This window comes from Mchenga conophoros, linkage group LG19 (assembly GCF_057382185.1).
Source record: "Mchenga conophoros isolate Kocher_MC1m ecotype Shallow Benthic linkage group LG19, M_conophoros_male_GT1.1, whole genome shotgun sequence".
Taxonomy (NCBI): domain Eukaryota; kingdom Metazoa; phylum Chordata; class Actinopteri; order Cichliformes; family Cichlidae; genus Mchenga; species Mchenga conophoros.
The window spans coordinates 11,198,904-11,220,804 of record NC_140544.1 but is presented as its reverse complement, the minus strand read 5'-3'; the positions used below and the strand labels follow the sequence as shown (position 1 = coordinate 11,220,804).

The window sequence follows — 21,901 nt, the reverse complement described above, 5'->3', positions numbered from 1 at the left end:
GGGCTCGGTGACAGATATGATATTTCCCTCTGGACTTAACCTTGTCCAGGAATCAGCCATGTGCCTCTAAGCCCAATAAGCATTATTCTGTGTCTCAAAAATCAATGCTGCTCTCTCTGCTTTGCTTGATTGGATTAAGACGTAATCAAATCGAGCATGATAACTGTGTTCTTCTGACCTTCCCACTGAGACGAGCAAAGACGGGAGGGGAGGCCTGAGGGAAGGACAGGGAGTGTGTGTGTGTTTGTGTGTGTGAGTGTGTATTCATATCTTTGTGGGGACCAAAAATTGGAATTTTACTATACTTGTGGGGACCAAAATCCTGGTCCCCATAAGTTTGAAGGCATTTCTGTGACTCAAAATGTGGTTAGTGTCAGGGTTACAGTTGGGTTAGGGAAAGCATTATGTCAATTAGGTGTCCCCACAAGATATGAATACCCGACGTGTGTGTGTTTGTGTGTGTGTGTGTGTGTGTGTGTGTGTGTGTGTGTGTGTGTGTGTGTGCTTCATGTTGCACAGGATGGTGTCTGTTGAACCTCCGGAGGGGAAACCAGCCCTGGAGCATCCGTGTGGTTGGTTGAGAAACGGCTTTTAATGGTCACTTTGATTCCTGATCTTATTCTTTGATTACTTACATTATTATTATGGTTTTTCCCATTTTGGACCCATTTGAACTTATTTTTTTAGTTAAAGTTCTTTAATATGTAGATTTCATTTAGAACACATTAAGAGCTGTTCAGTAATGATGCATACACATCAGATGTAAGGAATGCAAAGTTTTGGATAAACAGTCGGAAAACCAGGATTATTCGCCCCTAACAGCCAACAGGAGGAGGAGGAGTTGAGCTGATAGCTGGAATCAAGCTGAACTCATGAGCCTTCTCCTTTTTTCCTGCATTTGTGATTGTCGGTGGCATCAGGAGAGAAACCACAGTGTGTTTGATGAAGCTGAAATATTTAAAGTCAAATGAAAACACAAATTCATTTCTGTTTACATTACCATGTGTGAACACACTTAAAGCAGCGTTTTTGGACGTACAGCACATATGAGTCCTATCGGTACAGAAACATTTGGGTGTTGAGCGGCTAATAGCATCAGCATGTCCATTAGCTCGTTGCTGTCGTACCTCTGCACGTGGCGGCCGCAGCGAGAGGCTTCATGTCTGCAGCCAGCCTGACATCTTGATAGGTGTGGCACAAATTTTCACTTGGACACAAATTCGTTTTTTGATTAGATTAGATTTTGGTGGCAAATATCAAGAAAAGAAACTTTAGAATTCATGTGCTTACAATAACAAAACTCCCACAGATGTCTAATGAAAAACGGATACTTAATATCCAAGAAGTGAAGGTCTGGACAGGAACTGATGTAAATCAGTCATCTGAGGTTTATAATCCCAGATTGTAAAAATCTGATTTCTGTTGTGTTTCAGTCCTGAGAGGAGGGAGTGTGAGCTGCAGTGTGACGTGGTGATTCTTGGTGAACAACTGCTTTCATATTTCTATAATTCCTAAATAAAAAATATATTTTGCTGCTTTAAATTCCTGAATGCACAGCAATGTCTGTCTTTGCCGTTTGTTGCCTGGCGCACTCGTCTTGTTTCATACCAGTCACCAGACTCTAAACCTACTTAAAACACGCAGCTCTTATCTCTGTGTTTGTGTGTTTGCTCTGAGAATTGTCAGAGAGGAATTTAGCGCATTTACAAGGCCAGGCGAGGCTTCGTCGCCTGCAGGTGATAATCCCACGAGAAGGGCAGAAAGCAGGCATGTGATGTGAGGAAGAGCGATACAGAGACATTGAAGTGCAAACATGCACATTTGCACATCTTGTCCTCTTGTGTTTGAGCTGAATGCTGAGCCAGGGTCTACAGATCCCACTGGAACCCTTAACTCCTTATCTCATAAATATGTAGCTCACACCAACACATAAAAATGATTGGACCCACTCTGAAACCGTACAGTAGCAGAGCATGTCAGATGTTTGTTATAAACTCTTAATTTCAGTTTGTTTATTGTACACTACATGAAAAAAGTAAGTAATTGGTCAGTAAAAATAATCCTGCAGCAGTTTTCTTCATCTCTCTGTTCCACACATTTCTTTTTATAGTCTGCGAAACAGGCACGAGAACAAGCGCAGCTGCTCAATGAACATGCAGAAAAACTGATGCAGAATATTTCTTTGTTTAGGTCATTTTTAATGTGCAAACTCTCAAAGTATTGTTCCTCCAGTTTTTATCAAAGATGCACCAAATAGAGCTTTTTCTTTGGCTGCTGGGAAAATTAGAGGATGCCCACAAATTTCCAAGACGTGGCTCCAAGCACCCAAATAAGAGAGCTCTGTGGTGCAGCTCAGAGAAAACACGACGTTTACTAAGCTGTGTCTACAGCTGACGTAGAGCAAGAGGGAGGACATTTTCTCAAAGAATGAAGAGAAGCACTTACTGGTGTTAATGGAAATTCAAATAATCTCGCCAAGTGATAGTTTGTAGCTTGAACCTATTCGCTGGAACGTTGAAGACAATATAATTACACAGCAAGCAAGACACGAAGTAGGCAAAGTTCTTCATGTTTCTCGTGCACGGGAGAGAACCGGACAAACGCCGTTCCTTCGCTTGACCCCAGTTGCTCTCGTCCACTCCCCCGTAACACTGCTCTTTTATTGAGGTTACATGAATATGCATAGGTTCATTAACATATGACGTCTACATACAAACAAAAAGTACCTTGCCTGTGTGTTTGTGTGTGTGTGTGTGTGTGTGTGTGTGTGTGTGTGTGTGTGTGTGTGTGTGTGTGTGTGCGTGTGTGTGTGTGTGTGGGGTCAGAGTGTGACCCCATAAATGACTTCCCTAAACCTGCTGGTCTGGAAGTCCAACAGTTCATCTAAACAAAAGGCACTTAGCCTAAAACAGATATAGCCACGTTTATCCTACCATAAAACAATAAGACAAGGTACGACCTCTTCCCATGCTCCCAGAGTGGAATGCACACAAAGTTTGCAGACTATTAAGGATCGAACCTCTACCAATCTAAAACTAATTATAAAACTCTAAGCATATATAAGTAGATATTTCTAAGCATAAATGACAATCAACAATACAAAACCTAACACCAAGGTCTAACACAGAGTCTCATATTGAGCGCAGGGACAAAGGAAGCACAGACACAGCTGTTTTCAAGTCAAAATTAGAGCCCCGTCCTTCAGCTGATGCATTGGTGATGCGTGGCAGTTTGCTCACTGACAGCAAATGTGAAAGGGAGCATTTCATCATTAACCGGACCTTCACACAGACCCTGAACTTCACAGTGAGGGAGACAATGAAAGAAAATGGTTGAGACAGGAGGAGGACAGGGGGAGGTGAAGGGTAAGCCATGCATCTGTTAGAGAAAGAGATGAAAAGCAGAAGGGAGACTGGGCTGGCTCGCCTCTGGGATTTTTTGTTTATAAATTGTTATTTTCTTTACATGTTTTGATGTGAAGCCTAATTGTGTCTTTGATTATGTTTTTACAGGGTAGCAATTCTAGTAATTAGGTTGTTGAGCACATGGTGGGCATGGAAACACAGGACCCTGACACTGAACAGCCCACAGTCCCACATGAGCTGCCTCAAGTTGGATTGCACATTTATGATCTCATTATTTTAAATAAATAAGAAACCATTAAACTGTTTTATTAGTGTATAAATTTAAAAAGAGACAAAGAGGGAAATTTGCAAACTGATACTGCACAATCCGAGGTTCGGTTTGGTGGATAAATCATGTATTATTCATTCTGGGTAGCCAGTTTTTTACATGCTACATTAGTCAATGCAATAAGCATTATCAGGCTCTCGGGTCTTATTCTTAACTGCATCGTATCAACGCTACGAATGTCTTTTAGTGTAATTTTGTGTTGGACAATTTCAGCCATGAGCCTGCAGGAGAGCAAAGCCACATTCTACGTTATCAGTAACATTATTGTGCTCTGATAGGCTCCTGTACTCCTTCTGTGCCCACAAACTCTGTCCTGTATTGAAGCGGGCAGCGTATGTGCCTTTTAATGTTCACAAAGCCACTTACATTGTATGTTAGCCAGATAAATAGGACGTGCGGTGTGCCAGACCACTGGCCAAGGTCAGTGTCCAATACAGAAGGAGCTTGTTGGTAGGTGTGAGGGGAGTACTGATGCTGCACATCATACAACACGGAGCCTCAGCAGCCTCATAAGGAGCACCTTCTGCTCCTGGACTTTCTCCTTTATCTAAAATTAGTCTTTGCACAAAATTGTAATCACTGAATTAATTAATTTAAGGTTTACTAGCAATGTTCTCCAGATGTCTGTGCTGACAACCATGTCAGTAGTGTACGTTGTTCAGCAAACACATTCCTTAGACTTAATCTCCTCACTACTGCACGGAAAACTCTGTACAGAACAGCTGTTAACTTTACCAAGTTAACATTAATCTTCCAATTTCAGGATACATAACCCTGCTACTAACTTCAGATTTCCAGTATGATCCATATAAAGTCCTAATTTCAATTAGTACATATATGAATATTCCTGTAGTCTATGCCAGACTTGTCATTGGGAACCACCCAAGACAGTCATTTGTATTTTCATGCTTTTCTGTTGTTCTAGGCACTAGGGCTGCTTTATTATGGTCATAAATAAATATCATATTTAGGTCAGAGGTGACAGGAACCTGGCCTGAGACCAGTCGCAGTCAGCTGTCATCTTCAAAGCGACTTTGAAGCATCAAGACAGCAAGAAAATGCCAACATGATGGAATCAGTTTGAGATTAAATGAGGTCAAGTTTGCAGTTTGTGACAATGCAGAGATTAACTGAGATAAATCATCACACATCACAACTCTGTTGCTGTCTACATACACAGACGTTCACATTAACATCCAGAGTCCTCACTGAAAGTCCTCCTGAAACACTGACGTAGTTGCTGCCGGATGGCAATTTAGCTGCAACATGACATATAGAAACTGCAGGACGGCTTCCACTGCAGAGGGATTTTGTGCAGACGGACTCAGATTAATAGCAGCGTGTTAGCAGCCTGTCTCCATTCATGAATCAGCTGTTTGGAGACAGTTCAGTCAGTGCGGGTCTGTCCTCGATTATTTGGAGACGCGTTGCCTCCCACCTGCAGTGTTGGAAAGGTTACTTTTAAAATGTATTCCACTACAGATTACAGATTACATGTCCCAAAATGTAGTTTGTTACGTATTCCGTTAAGTTACTTAATGTGAGTACTTCATATATTGTCATTGCTTTTTAAAGCTACATGAATGCACTATCGCTGTGTGATTTATTACTATTACTGAAGCCACTGAGCTAACACTGTTAGCTGACGTTAGCTGAGGTTAGTTCATAGACTGCAGACTGTTAGACTTGATGGAAAGCATTAATCATATAATCATGTGCAGTTCTGAAAGCAACACCAACTAGATTTTTAAATTTGAATATAAAATGAGTAACAGTAGGGTGATAGATCACTTTCTGTAGTGATCTCGTATAGAAATATGTTTTCTTTCTGTCTGCTTTCAGAACTGCACATGATTATTTGCAGCTAGCAGGTCGTAATGCAGCCTTCAGTAATAGTAATAAATCACACAGCAGTAGTACATAAAGATGCTGAAGTGGCACAGAACCCAGGCAGCTACCACAACTAAAACAAGGTAGCTGCAGTAGGCTAATGTTAATTTTTTAAAGAGCTTACTTCCAGATGTTTCGTTAGGTTGGACTCTTTTGATGCTGAGAGCAGCTTGGTTGCTGGCAAACAGAGTTTGCATTGCAACCTCAGATTTCTGGTCAGAGCCTCTTAATGCATGTTTTGTTTGGGTTTCCTGCAATAAGTGGAATTACCAAAATTAAATAGGGCGTCCCTTTAATCCTACAGCAAATACATACTGTACACAGTCAGGAAGCCGAGCAGCCTGACGGCCAACAGGGCAGCATTAGATTGCAGCGCTGTTCCCGGCCCCGGGCGGCGACACAACGTTTCAGCAGCTTAGTGTTTGAGAGGATGGCAAAGCAGCAGCTTTATGTCACTAAGGGAGACGGAGAAGGAGGGAACAGGGAGAGGAAGAAAAAATATAACATCTGAAGATTGCCTGCAGCTGCCCAGTGAAGAGGGATTTACAAAACATGCTATTTAAACGGCAAGCAATTTTTTTCTTCCTTTGCCAGGCACCGAGGAAAAGTGCAGCAGGCAGTCAATCCTTTGAGCTTATCGCAAGTAACCAAAGTTGCTCTCTCTGCTTTCTCGAGCCCTCGTCCCCTTTTGAGTTACAGCCAAACGCAGACATTCACAGTCCTCCGCAGCTTTGATAGTTTTACACTTAACATTCACAACATTTTGAAATAAATGTTTAATGGCGAGAGAGAAAGAGCCTTGCAGCTGGGTGTGTGACATATAAAATCTCATCAGGCAAACATAATGAAGAAGGCTTCAAGGAGAAAGTTGTGTCACATTACTGGCGCTCCCTCAGACATTACATGCCATCTAATCTAGCTTCAGCTTGAGTGCAGGCATGGAGAATGTGTGGGGATGTATCTGTTAAGAAGATTGAAGGGAACAGCTTTCTCAAACTGCTGCCATCGATCTGTCTCCGTCTGAGTCCCCATGAATGCCAAAATCAGTGGCTGAAATAATGAGAACGTAAAGATACAGACGCGTTACCGGGGAGAGCTAGCAAGAACTCTTCTATCAGAGCAATTCGTCGCAACACTCAGGTTCTGTGTGTGCCAGCATCTGCAGGTGTGCACGTGTCCCGTGTGTGCAGATGTCCAGGTACTAGCTGCAGGGGTCTGCACGCAGAGTAGTTTTGCTCAGAGACTCATGGGACAGCGAGGGGAAAGCTCGACTTCACTCCAGGCAAAAGACTGATGAGCAGCAGAAACACAGGGGAAAGTTTGAAGCGCCTCAGAAGGGAAAGCCTCGTGTGATGTGTTTTTCTGTGAATGCTCCCATTTATAACTCATGTAAAAACACACACGGCTACAGCTTGTTAGCAAATACTTTCCCAGTGAAATCCTCACAATGAATACACTTTTAAATATTTGTATCGTTATCGCCCGTAAACATCATGTTTCAAAGGCCGAGTACAGCGTTTAAAACTGAGAATGATAGTGTTGGATTCATTTCTGTTTATAACGCTGCTGTAGGTCCTGTGGTTTAATGGGACTTTGGGGGTGATAACAAGAACACCTGACCATCAGCATGCAAATAGTCTCATTATAGGGAATGCTCCCACGAGGTGCTGTAATACTTATCCAGGCGCACACGTCATCCGGCTCCCGTTTCATGCTTGCTGTAAAAGGAAGGCTATCGGCAGCTGTGAGGACTAATACATGCATGCTGCATACTTTGTTTTTGAGCAAATGCACCAATCCAATCCATCTAATATCCACACACTGTGAGGCTTACAGTGGCGTTAACAAGGTTTGACAGTTTCAAGTGGCGGTGACTCGTTATTCGTTATTGTTTAAACGCTCCGCGCCGTTTGCCGACTGGTCTGCCAGGCCGGCTGGATTTGCAGAAAGCGCTCACCGTGATTGGAGTCTCGCTTATCTTGTTTCTCATTCAAACTTGAGAGCTGTCACGTGGATTTGTGTGGCTGCAAGTTTTATTAGCACAGAGATGTTAAAATGTGTCTGGTTGTCAGTCAGCAGGAAAGAACGACAGCCCTGATGCCGCTGGCATCGCTGAGATACTTGCAGAGCGTCCGTGGAAAGCGCAGCATGGAGGTAACGGTGCACACGTGTAGGGTGACGGGGCTGGATTTGCTTTGTGGGGGGGTTTTTTTCCATTTTTTTTTAGGTTATGTTTCTGTAATCACTTAAAACTTGCTTGGCCCGGTCTCAGAAGACTCCGGCTTGGATTAAAATGTCCCACTTCACATGATTACCCTGCGAGAAGGAAAATGATGCTCACACAGTACATTACACACAAGCGTCTTTTATGAGACAAGGGGGGAGTGACAAACCTGGTGCGTCACAGCAGTGGCACCAAAGGAGGGTGAGATGCCATCGGCTTTGACACAGAGGCAGAATTGGAGTCCATGGACTGTGCAGCCAGAGGCACATACTGAGCTTCTTATTTTGGCATGCTAACACCCACACAGAGCCTCAGCACCTCTTTTAGCTTATTAAATATTCACTGACCAAATGATTTCAGGAATGACTTTCAAACTTCCTGTTTGCCCAACCAGTCTGCATGTGTTTTGTGGACTTGGAGAAGGCATTGACCGTGTGCCTCGGGAGGTCCTGTGGGAGGTGCTGCAGGAGTATGGGGTGTCTGGCCCGTTGCTAGGGGCCATTCGATCCCTGTACAAGCGTTGCAAGAGCTTCGTTTGCATAGCCGGCAATAAGTTGGACTCGTTCCCGGTGGGTGATGGGCTCCGCCAGGGCTGCCGTTTGTCACCGATTCTGTTCAGAATTTTTATGGACAGGATTTCTAGGCGTGACCAAGTGGTGGAAGGCTTTCACTTAGGTAGTCTCAGAATCTCATCTCTGCTTTTCGTGGATGATGTGGTTCTGTTGGCTTCATCGGGTGGTGGCCTCCAGCTTGCCTTGGAATGGTTCGCAGCCGAGTGTGAAGCACCAGGAATGAGGATCAGTACCTCCTAATCTGGGGCCATGGTCCTCAGCCGGAAAGGGTGGAGTGCCCACTCTGGGTCGGGGATGAGTTCTTGCCCCAAGTGGAGGAGTTCAAGTATCTCGGGGTCTTGTTCACGAGTGATGGGAGAAAGGAGCGGGAGATCGACAGACGGATCCACAGAGATGCAGACGCTGTACTGTTCTGTCGTGGTGAAGAGGGAGCTGAGTGTAAAAGCAAACATCTTAATTTACCGGTCAATCTACGTCCCTACCCTCACCTATGGCCACGAGCTGTGGGTAGTGACCGAAAGAACGAGATCGTGGATACAAGCGGCGGAAATGAGCTTCCTCCGAAGGGTGGCTGGGCTGAGAAGTTCGGCCATTGGGGAGGGGCTCAGAGTAGAGCTGCTGCTCCTCCACATCGAAAGGAGCCAGTTGAGGTGGTTCGGGCATCTGACGAGGATGCCCCCTGGGCTACTCCTGGGTGAGGTGTTCCGGGCATGTCCCACTGGGAGGAGGCCCTCGGACAGTCGCAGGACACACCGGAGGGATTATATCTCTCTGATGGCCTTGGTGTTCCCCCGGACAAGCTGGAGGAGGTGGCTGGGGAGAGGGAGGTCTGGGCTGCTGCCCCCGTGACCCGGCCTGGATAAGCAGAAGATGGATGGACTTAATCCACAATGTTTCAGTGACTTTTCTATACCAGTAAAACCCAGGACGACTCATTTGGCCCGATTAGAGTTGACCTCTTGGAAACTGGCAAACAGGACGAAGGACAGCCTGTGAATTGTTTTCTAAAGAAGTGACTTTTAAGGCTTCACTTTCACACAAACTCTATAACTTTTCAGTTGATTATTAAAGCAGGCAATCAGTAATCAATAAATAACCAGAAATTCTCTGCGTTACTTCCAAAGTGCTTATTTATTTCAGCGTGTGCCGTCTGTGATCTCCACAGGAACGCTGACACCGACTCAGATAAGATAAGATAAGATAGAACTTTATTAATCCCTCGGGTGGGTTCCTCTGGGAAATTCGACTTCCAAAAAGCACAGCAACGACCGAAGTTACAGTTACAGAATTGTTATATATATATATATATATACACACACACACACACACACACACACATATAAATACAGAGACAAATATAAATAAAATATACAAAGGGGATAAATAGAATAAATAGGAATAAAAAATAAAATACAAGTGAATTGCACATTTCAAGTATTGAGTCTATTGCACTGTTGACTATTTACAAAAAGTATTGCACAAGGTATTGTACAGTGAGGTGAAGAGGCACTACAGCTTAGTTGTTCCCCCCTCCTTTGTCCTCCTGTTTCCCCTCCCTCTCCCCTCCAGAGAGGAGTTAAACAGTTTGATGGCGTGTGGGACAAAGGAGTTTTTAAGTCTGTTAGTTCTTGTCTTGGGGAGAAGCAACCTGTCACTGAACAGACTCTTCTGATTGTTTATGGCCGTGTGCAGAGGATGCCCAGCATTGTTCATAATGTCCATCAGTTTCTTTAATGTCCTTTTCTCTGCCACTGTCACCAGAGTGTCCAGCTTCATGCCGACCACAGAGCTAGCCTTCCTGATCAGTTTCTCCAGCCTGGATGAGTCCCTCTTTGCTGTGCTGCTCCCCCAGCACACCACAGCATAGAAAAGTACTCCAGAAACCACCGACTGGTAAAACATCCTCAGGAGCTTCCTGCAGATGTTAAAAGACCTCAGCCTCCTGAGGAAGTACAGTCGGCTTTGGGCTTTTTTATACAGGTGCTCTGTGTTGCATGACCAGTCCAGTTTATTGTCCACCCACAGCCCGAGGTACTTGTACTTGTTGACCACCTCCACCTCCTCCCCCTCTATCTGAACCGGTAGTGGACCTTCTCTGGACCTCCCGAAGTCCACAACCAGTTCCTTAGTCTTTGAGGTGTTGAGTTGCAGGTGGTTTGTGTGACTCCATGCGACAAAGTCCCTCACCAGACTTCTGTACTCCTCTTCCTGATCATCCCAGATACACCCCATGATGGCTGTGTCATGTGCAAACTTCTGAATATGGCATAATTCAGAGTTGTAGCAGAAGTCAGAGGTGTACAGGGTGAAGAGAAGAGGGGACAGCACAGTTCCCTGTGGTGCTCCTGTGCTGCTGACCACAGTGTCCGACGTGATGTCCTTCAGCCTGACGTACTGTGGTCTGTCGGTGAGGTAGTCGGAGATCCAAGCCACCAGGCAGGGGTCCACCTCCGTCCTGTTCAGTTTTTCCTGAAGCATACAGGGCCGGATGGTATTAAAGGCACTGGAAAAGTCAAGAAACAGTATCCTGACCGTGCCTTTTCCCCCATCCAGGTGTGAGTGGGCTCTGTGTAGGAGGTACAGGATGGCATCCTCCACTCCGACACCCGCCTTGTATGCAAACTGTAGTGGGTCCTGGGCATGTTGTACCTGTGGTCGGAGGAAGTTGAGGAAGAGCCGCTCTAGAGTCTTCATAAGATGTGACGTCAGTGCCACCGGTCGGAAGTCATTCAGCTCATTGGGCCGGTTCTTTTTGGGGACCGGGACGATGCAGGATGTCTTCCATAGGGCGGGCACTCTCCCCAGTCGCAGACTGAGGTTGAAGACTCGTTGTAGCGGCTCCCCAAGTTCAGCAGCACACGCCTTTAGCATCCTAGGACACACCTTGTCTGGGCCTGCTGCCTTTCTGGGGCGAAGCTTCCTCAGTTGCCTCCTGACCTGATCCACTGTGACACTGGGAGATGTTTGGGAGGAGGGGAGGGGGGGAGATGTCTTGCTGCTGAGAGAGGGATTCGAGGAGGGGGGTGTCATGGTGTCAGGAAGGGGGGGAAGCGAGGGAGGCAGGAGAGTGGGGAGAGGACTCTGTAGTGAAGGTGAGGGTGAGGGTGGGGGGGGGTTGTGGGCTGGTCAAACCTGTTGAAGAAGTTGTTGAGTTCGTTTGCCTTCTCCACAGTCCCCCCCACTGTGCTTTTCTTGGTGTTGTGGCCTGTGATGGTTTTCACACCATTCCAGACCTCCCTCATATTGTTCCTCTCCAACTTCTGCTCCACCTTCCTCCTGTAGGTGTCCTTTGCTTCCCTCAGGCAGCGTTTCACCTCCCGCTGTGCTGCTTTCATCTCCTCCTTCACTTTGCTCCTGAAAGCCTTCTTCTTCATGTTGAGGACAGCTTTGACTTCCTGTGTTACCCACGGTTTGTTATTAGGATAACACCGTAGGTATTATGAATCCATGTGACAACATTGATTCCAGACACTCTAAAGTGGAGCGCTGTGTCAAATTCAGTGTCAGCTCTAACCAAACATTAACATTTAGATTTAGGAGGGAAAACGATCTTTAATGAGGCACCGGGCCCTTATTATCATTATTATGATCGCTCGCAGGCTGTCTAACTCTCTCCCGTTCGCTCCTTCTCTTTCCTTCGCTGTCTTCATCGTCCACATTTTGTAACTCGAGATAGCAAACTGGAACATCCTAATTATGATTAAATATCTCACCGCTGCCTGTGTTACCAAAACCAGAAAAACATGGCACCGAACACGTCTCGTTTCCTCTCTTCTATTTTTGTCTCTCCTGCCTTCGTCTTCTTCTCCCCTGAGTGTGTGCTCGCTTCACGCTGTTGCTGTCATTTCCTCCCAAACGTCCAAACATGGCCTCACTCTGGCCTCTGGATGTCTTTCCCCGTCTCTGCCTCTTTATTCTGTTCGCTTCACGTGAGGACAAAGGTGGGAACATCTCTCTGGTTCCATCCCAGTCATCCGTGAACTTTTCAGCAACAGGAACCAATTACTGTAACAAGACTGGTTTGCAGAACGTCTTCATTTCACGCAGTTTGTCTGCTGGCTTTTCTCTTTAGTCAGCCAGGGCCTGCTTGTATGATCAAGAGCCTCGAGTGCAAAGAAATGAATCACTGCTCTCTGAAATGATGGCACCTTAGAGATGCTGGTGATTACTGCACACTGCAAACTCACCATATTTAAGGTCTGCATGGGTTTTTGATTGAAATCAAAGTTTATTGCCACACTTTTATTCATGAAGCCTCCACAGATGCACCGCTTGGCCAGCCAAGCGTCAGACAGGGCCAGAGATAGCGGATGATGCACTGGGCCGCTACTGAATCACAAGCACCCTGTTGCTATGTATAGGCTGCAAGTACTCTGAGGAAAGGATCGGGAGCGAAAGACTGATGGCTACTGTCAGCCAGCGGCACGGGTCAATCATGAGCGCGACTATTTTCACCCATCTGAGTTTCCACATAATGTTTCCCCTCTTGAACATTTCCTGCTTGAACAGTTGTCTCCTTTGTACCAATGTTTTATTTTGGTATAACGTTGCGGGATGAGGGTGAGTCACGTCTTTCCGTTTTAGCCCAAACCGACGTCGCTGACATTTGACATCGCGGTTGCGGAGCCGCAGACCCGACGCTCATCTGTTTATTGCTGCGCTGCATTGTTTACCACTTGATAAGCTCCAGCAGCTTAAGGTCAGAGAGAAGCGTGAATCCCTTACGTAACAGTGAGACTCAGCGCTCTGTGCCCTCTGACAGACGGTAAGCCTTTCACTGACACTGAATCACCGTGACGTGGGAGATAATGAATACAGCGCACATCCTACAGTAGAACATTTGGCCTATTTTTTCCCCCCATTGCCAAACTCCACCTCTCACTTTGTGTTGTTTCCCTCTATTTCCTGAGCCTGCACCAAAATCTCATTATCATGCTCTGCAGCCTCTTCATTTAGCCACATATCTGGCTCAGTAGCGCTGGGGGAAGACATTGGATTCTTGAAAGCATATCAGCAAGCAGGAAATAAGGCGTCTCTCTCTATCTGGCTTGTCTCGTCTCCCCTAATGACAGTGTTTTTTTAATAAGGACGTTTTCGACTCCGCGGGAGCTGGGGACGCAGTACTTCAGTGACCACTCGATGTGTAGCTCTATTAGCTGTTAACTTCAGTGCAGCTCAGGTGAACACCAAATGAGTTGAGCAAGTCGGACAGATTTCCCACTGGCCCAGAATTCATTGCAGGAGTTACGAGCGACATGACAAACACGGGCTCAGGGGATGGAAAGTTTGGCTGGGAAAACTGAGCGATGCTGAGGAAACCACCTCACACAACAATTCAGGTCAATATGTGACCGCGGTCTCTAATTTGATGTTCTCTAGCACGTTGGTCCTCTTTTTGGATTTCGTCGTCCATTTAAACAGAAATCTTTAACTCCGGTCCATGACAGGCATGTCTCCGTGCCTCGGAGGTGCACTCCTGGAGCCAGAGACACACTTTTCATTTCTAAAAATAAACCTGTTCCCCCCTCATCCTAGTTTTCAAGCAGGGAGTATAAATAAGGGAGGAAGGAACAATGCTCACAGCTTGAACTGCTGGAAGGGACCGTCATTATTTTCAACAACAATTATGACAGAATTGCACTCCTGCGACTCCCCCCCCCCCGTTTGAATCATCCGTGAGCGAGGCTGATTCGCTCACAAACGTTCTCCTCCCACACGAGCTTTGGAGGAGTGTTATTTAGAAAACTGAATATAGAAATGATTTATTGATAACACAGTTTAGAAGTCCTTCTTGCAGCTGCCGGGGGATTGTTGCTTTGAAGACTGACTGTGAGCGATGTGAGTCACCGTAGCTGTGTGATAGCCTCAAATTTGCTTCCTTTTGTTCCTTTCTTTGTTCAGGAAATTCGTCCTGTGCTCCTGAACCGAAGTGAAAGCAGCACACCTGTTTGTTGGCTGTGTTTAATCACAGAGACTTTAATGGCAAGCTGACCTCGGGACGCAATAGCTGGCCTTTTTGGGCAGGCGCGCGTGATGACAGGCATCAGTCTGACATGGCAGTAATCCAAGAAAGGGCGGGAGTGTTAATAGTGTGTACCGTGTCCTCACCCCGATGGACCCCACTTCCCTGAAGGGTGTTTAAAACAACGTCCAACGTGGAAACACAGGAAACATTCATCCCTCAGCCAGTACAGGCCACTGTGGGTTAACCTTCATGACAAGAAGGATCCACGGCTCGTGCCCATACTCTGTTTCTCTCTCACATCTGTTGTCACCATGTGATGAGGGAATTAAGCCTGTTTCTGTGAATTTAAAATGATCCAGTAACAACAACAGTGTTTTATTGCGCGCATTTTATCACAGCGGGGTCACTCCTTTGAGCTCAAGTGTTTTCAAAGACCACCAAGATCCTTAATTTAAGCTATTCTGAAAAATACCAAGCACTCTGACTCCCACTCCCACTTAATGCTCATTCTACAAATCAAACAATCCATCACTGTTCGCCCGCGCAGGTAATGCAACCTGTGGTGTTTCCTCTGACACCTGCAGCAGTACGCTTCCCCAAAAGTGTTAAAATCTCATCACAACCCACCAAGCGTGTGACGTGCAGCAGCTGAACGCGAGCCGACAGCTGAGCGCTTTTTAACGAGCGCGCCGATGGTTGAACGAGACTTGTCTCGGGTGTCTGTATCTGTCCGTCTCCCTCCGTGAGGTCCACCATGTGATGACACAAGCCCGCAGTGACAGCAGCGTACCAATTTCCAAACAGTTGCAGCAATTTTAAATCACCCCGAGTTCAATGTTCCCCGCCACCTGATAAATCACCCCTATAGGTTTTTCTTCAAAATGTCACGATATGAACTGCAGAGTCGAGAAAGCGGCACACGCTGATCTTCGCCATCAATCCAGTCCATGTAACTCCTCGGCCTTATGGGAAAACCCGTGAACACGTTCATTACTGCAGCATTGTGGAGCTCGCCGCATGTAAATGCAGCGAGGCCGCAGCAGTTTCATCTACCCGTCCCTCGTCATCTGTTGATAATCGTGTTTTGCGCAATAAGACTCGGGGAGTGATGCCCCGCACTCTCTGAAAGTACACAACATCAATAACACAAGGTAATGACTTATTATCTATCGCCTTTATCAGACTGACAAAACCCGTGGCATTAACGGGGCGCTGAATGAGGCTGCCCACATCAATTAAATCCGCACCTCTCATTGTTCACATTCAGGCGGCATTAAAGTATGACAAGTGAAACATAATTAGGTATTAAATTGTATTAAATTGACCATTGAGTGTAACAGATTCGCAGCATGTTTCGTACGTCCCTCATTAATTCGTGCAAAACAGCATTAATCCATCATAAGCATGCGTGCTGCATGCTTCACTTTTTCTCACCTTGTCTTGTGATAATTCCCCTAACCCCCCGTCTGCCCTTTCTGAACACTGAATGTGGAGAGACAGCAGAGCACTTGTTCTCATCTATAGTAGGCTCACATACTCCCGCGCAGACTTCACTGAGTGCAACAGTTTGCTGATTCTGAATCACTCCTGCAAATATTGAACACTTTGTAATTCATGTTGTCTCAGACTTGAGTAATCTCTCCGACAAAGAACAGGAGGCAAAAAAAGAGAAGGGAAGCTAACAAGGGTGAACCAGCCATGCTCCGGAAATGCTGTTGTTTGTCTTACGATGGTGGAGAGTAATGGTTGTGGGCTCATTCGTTTTCAGGGGGCCTACACGTAGCGTGTAGGAGTTGTTCAAAGCTCGAGCCTCAAGGACGAACGTAAGAGGCCAATCGGGAAGTGGCGCAATGATGCAGCGATGCAGTCGTTACCCTGTGAGGGTTTGCTTCCTGCATTACTAACATGACAGCGGCAGACTGTGTCGTGCAACATCGATATCCATGCAAGTAAAGAAAACACCTCAAATTTTGTTCTTTTATTGTGAAATGTATTCACAGTGCAGGGCTGCTGTCTTTGCACACATGCAAAACATGTTTATGTGGAAATGTTACAGAGTGGAATTATAAACAAGTCATTGTGAGATATCGGGATTCATTCTTTACGTTTGAAGGCGCTCGTCATCAAAAATCCTTGTCAGTATTAATTCTTTGGATTCATGGTGACGGTCACCAAGTGTTTGAGGCAGTAACTGTGTCTCAATCCAGATCTTCGGGTCTTACATGTGAAAGCTACGTTTTCCTGAATTAACTGACACAAAACAACAAAATATATTTTCATAAAGCATGCAGAGGATTGTTCCGTTTCCACTATCCAGCATGCGAGAAAGAAGAAAGATGAAGTTAAAAGTAGGTTGCAATTAGTTAAGCGCTGCTGGGACTTTTTAAATTGCCGTGGTTTATTTTCTCGCGACAGAACACCACTAAACCTCGTATTGTGTGGTATTTTCCAGAACTGCAGACTACTGAGCTTCAGACTCCTGAATTAGGACACAGCTATGGTGGCAGATGTGACTGTCACATCTCCCATCCACGGCCCCGGGCTAAGGCTAACACTCTGGTCCTGGCTGTGATGTGCATGAGCTTTGTTTCTAAGCAACCCCAGCTCAAAGCTTGGAGAGTCTAGATGGGGTGGGTGGATGGAGGTCTGTTGTGTTAGTGGTTCCACTTAAAGGGTTTGCTTTTGAAGCAGTTATGTCAGCTTTGTTGAACTTGAGCAGAACCTTGAGTTGCCTAGCTTCCCAGCTGTGATGTAAGTGCTGGCAAACATCTTTATCAGCAGCTCATACATGTGAATATTTAGCAAGCAGTCGAAATTTAGGGGTTTATTTTTACCAGAAAGCTGCAAACGTGCTCCCACTGAACGAGTATTTGCATTGCCTGTGTATCCTGAACCTAGAGTGATACTGTACCTGTGAGTCACCTTTTATTCTACAGCGTGAGCGCTCATGACAAAAGTTTAGGTTGCTGTAACTGCACGCTCACCTGTCTTTCACTTTCTTTCCTTCCTCACATGCCTGCCGCTCTGACAGCGCACAGATTCCCACACACACTTGCGTGCTAACCAGTCTGACATGATGAATTATCTCTACTCACCTCACAGAGTTTCAAAAATGGCTTGTTGATGAGACTCGGTGGAAGAGGCTACAGAGAGACCCCTTAGGGATGAAAATAAAAATAGAGTAAAGAAGGGAGATCCAGTGAAAATGGGCTCCATGGTTGACCTGTCACCAGTCAGCGAACCCTGCTGTCTGTGTGTTTTTAAATCTTTACATTCAAAACAACGTGTGACACTATCACTCTTCTTCTTCTTGTTGCTGAATTTCATCCTTTGTGACTGTTTCTGGGTTTCTGTCAGTCTTCTAGATGTGAAACATCAGGTGACACCCCCCTTCCTTAAATCCAATCCAGCCTGGCTGTTGTCAGGCATTGCACCCGTGTTTTCCATGTCTCCTTCCACCATTGCATCAACTCAATCAGCCCACTCACTCCACTGAATTATTACTAGAATCATGTGGTTTTAGTGACTGCCTGGGGAAGCAAATGAAAACCAGCCAGGCCCCGTAAGAGTGACTTTGCACAGATGTTGACTATCAGGGCGGCGGGAGTTTACATATCTGATCTACGCTGCTTATTTAAATCAGATGGGTATTACAGCTTTATGAGATGTGCACAGTAAAAGCGGATAACATCAGCTCACAAGCTTATTTGTCTATTAACCCTATGTAAAGGGCAATAAAAAGCATCGTCTGCCTTTAAAATTAGGCACACTTCAGCACTGTTTGCAAACAGCAGGTTGGCCGTTTCAAGCATCTTAAAAGCTGTGCTGTAGATTCAGGCACTCTTAATATCTTCTGTTACTGCATGTAATCCCAGAAAGCCTGGCTCCATGCTTTCGAGTTCAGGGCTATCTGGGAGCCTCCATCTGTCCTGTTCTTGTTGATGAAGTCAGTTCTTTATGACTTTGGCTTTGTGTTTGGGCTTGTTAACGTGCTGCAGAATGAATCAGATGCCTCCCCGATGGCTCTACGTGACTAATAAAAACCGAAAGTTCTCAGAACTTCTGCACAGCGTATAAAATGTTTTATGAAGCAAAATGGAAAGTCCAGGTTATCAAAATGCAAAATCTGAGTGTGGTCTGACCTTTTGTAGTGTAATCATTTTCATCCCTCAAAGGTCATTTTTGGACCAAGCTTGCTCTGTTATTGACCGGCCTTCTCATTACTGTCGATTGTTGGGGCTTTAGTTTGTACTGTAGGAGGCATTCATGAAACCTGCCAGCCAAGATCAGTCAAGGCCAGCACAAAGAAATAGTTCAAAATCAACTGTGTCCTTCCCACAGGTTATTTCACATTATTTATCCTTTCATTGAGTTTGGTCGAGGTAAAGGTCATCTCTCAATCCTGGCAAATCAGCTGATAATTAGTTTAGGTCTACCTGCAGCTAGTGCTGCCTCGGCAAGCCTCTTTGCAGCCCACCAAAGACGGCTGCAAAGAGTCTGCTGTCCCTGATGCCTGCTCTGTACGGTGTCGGGGTTTTGGCTCGTGCTCATCACCTCTGTGCTCAGAAGGTCACAGAACAGTTATTGTGCCAAAAATAAATTACTGCCGATTGAAAAACAATCCTCGTTTGGCTTATTTGGCTTTGACTGAAATGTGTTTGAGATTAAATAGCTGTTGGTTTTAATGATTAATTGCTTTCAAACTTGAGGCACTGTTCAGCAAACATGTCTAAAACCTAAAGACTAAATAGACAAATAACTGCACAGCATCTTCTGAGTATTTATTTTTTCTGCGGGACTGTGTCATGCAAAGAAAGGTTTCACAGGAATCCCAGAGCCCTGTGAAAAACACAATGACTGAATAGCTTCAGTGGCGGTAACCTGAAGTAATCGTTTTCTATACGATTTTCTCAGTCTGTCACATTATTGTGGAAAAACTGTGACATGCACAGCTTTCTAAAGGTCCCACATCAGCATCAGGTTAAAGTCTGGACTCTGGTCATTGCAGCACCTTGACTCTTTTCTTTTTCAGCCTTTTCCTCAGAATGTGCTGCTCTGTGGACAAACGTCACCACTTTGATCTCAGGTTGTTCCAGAAGTCTTGTGGCTTGTTCAGATGCAGCTAAGTCGTTCTGCCTCGTTCTCTTAAGGTGGAAGATGTTTTCTCCTGCAATCCTTCCAATCTATCCATGCTTGTTCAGTTTCTTTTTCCAGTCGTACCGGCATGAACTTTAACATTTACCATGCTAACTGCCGCCTGTAAAGTCTGAGATGGAGCTGTTGGGTCTGACGTTGTGCTGAGATGCTGGGGACGTCCACTCCTGGCTAGATCCTGGCTTGTAACAACACAAGCTGTATAGTAACATCAGTGATAACAGAGCGAGCTGTTTGAAGCACTGCTGTGAATCAGGCTCTCACACTAATTACGTTTGACTGTCAGATGTGTCCGGTTTCACCTCTGAGCGACATTCAACCTTCCTCCATCCAAATCCACCCACAGGTGTTTGTAGCCGATCTGAACTTTTCCTCCGACATACAGTTGATCCAAAGGGTAATTAATTTAATAGTCTATCAGTAGCAGCCCGTAAACGTTGCTCCTATCGCCTAATTTTTCTGATTTGATTTTGTCCAGATTAACATCACAGCTAATCATTCAGCACTCTGACTGACTTTGTGCTTCTGATGTTCCAGCTGACTTTGGAGAATAAAAGGCGAGCGAGAGACAAAGATCTGAAGTGGACTGCTGGTATCTCTTCCATCTCCAAAAAAATCATTATGTTAGGCTCCCACCCTCCACACTCCCGGGCTGCTGTGGTCTGCAGCGAGGAAAATTACATTAGAGGGGAAAGGATTTCAATTGTCTTCTTCAGACTCAGGAGCGCGGTTGCCTGCCGGGCTTTGCAGACCTGTAGCGTTTTAAAAATCGCTTCCGAGATGGGATTGACTCGGAGGCTAGTCCGGACCTTCCCGTCAGTCAGCGATCTGGAGCTGGGAAGTTGATACAGCGATAAACTGCTGCTGACTCGAGCAATAAAAACATTTGATACACTTGCTGATTTTTAATAGGCTGCCTTTGACGTGTTTGTTTGTTTATTCTGTGTCGTCGCGGCAAATAAACAGTGCGACGATATCAAATTATCTCTGTTTTCCCCGAAACTCCTCAGTGGCTGCAAAGACAGCAAAGGATGGGAACTTCAGAGCGCGTTGCTACAGCAACAGCAGTTCTGAGGCCTCGTCTAACAAGTTGCCTGGGAATGGAGTACCGGCTGTTACATAAGATGCGGCTTACTCTGCCTCTGGTTCTCTCTCACACGCAGGGCTTTTCCTGTGGCAGAAATTCACATTCAGCATGATTTATTCATAGCTGGATTGCTGCGCTGGATTTATGATTCCACCATGTAAATGCAAACACATGCAATCAACCACACTTGGCAGGAATTTGTGTGGGGGCATTGTTGCACTCCAAGTCCATTTCTGTAGCTGCTGTAAATGAAAAGATTTAGATTGAGGAGATTGTTGTTTGAATAAGAAATGATGCAAAGACAGCAAGACGATTTGGCCTGTGATGTTGCGCGGGATGAAATTAGCAGAGAACAAAGCGAAGTGCGCTTCACTTTCCCAGCAAAAGTATTAATTGCGTTAAAATCCAAATAGCAAAGAGGAAGCAGGAACCTGGTGAAGCACAAAAGCCTCGAGGATTGTCGTTCTCGGAGGAATAAAGAACGCTGATCCTGACACTTTGTTAAATTTCTTTCTGTCACCTCTCGCTCCCTCCCCACTTTGACTGTCGGAGAGAAAGGGAGCCGCGAAGGAGCGCTGAGCACAGCACAGATAACACTCTTCATCATTAACGGGCTCACGATAAGTATTCAGACATTCAGCGGCTTCTCCTTATCTGGCCTCCATAATCTCTCAGCGGCTAAATACTAAGGCTGCGTTTAGCTCGCCACACCGTAGGTGCAAATCGCCGCCGCAGAAGAGAAATAGTCCTTTTACGTCTGTTGGTACAGCCTGCCAATAACCTAATAATTTTTCAAGAGATTAGTGCCTCAGACTTGTGTGCAGAGCCCTCCTGGGGTTTACGGGAATATGCATAGCTGCCGGTATACTTCCTGTTCACTCTCTGACGGTATCATTTTACAGTCTCTGCACCCGTTATCTCCCCAGACTCTCCCGAAACATATAGCCAAACACAAACTGTCTTTCCTTAATCCTTAATGTTGTTTACAGAAGCTCAGAAGACAATACCTTCTAACCTCCGCTAGCTTCTGCTCACTATAATCTGTTCCTTCATCCTCTCAGGAAAACCTCCACCCTGCTGGGAGAAAGATAGTAGGCTGTAGGCTTTGATTGCTGTTGAGGGATGCAGGTAGGGGGCTCTATCTCACCGCCGTTTCTCACATCCAGGCAGCACATCTAGGTGTGTAAGCACAACCACATGCAACTCGGTGCAACACAATCCACTGGAGGCTACAGTGTGACAGTCCAAACACACACACCTACTGTTACATCTGCTGTGAGCATGTTGCATGCTGCTTCCCAGCACTTTGTTGCTAA

General features: G+C 45.6%; 1 protein-coding gene across 4 annotated transcripts in view; it reads left to right on the top strand.

The window, feature by feature from the left end:
- Positions 1-21,901, top strand: part of dlgap2a (discs, large (Drosophila) homolog-associated protein 2a) — a 135,492-nt gene that overhangs the window by 50,010 nt on the left and 63,581 nt on the right. The window lies entirely within an intron of this gene.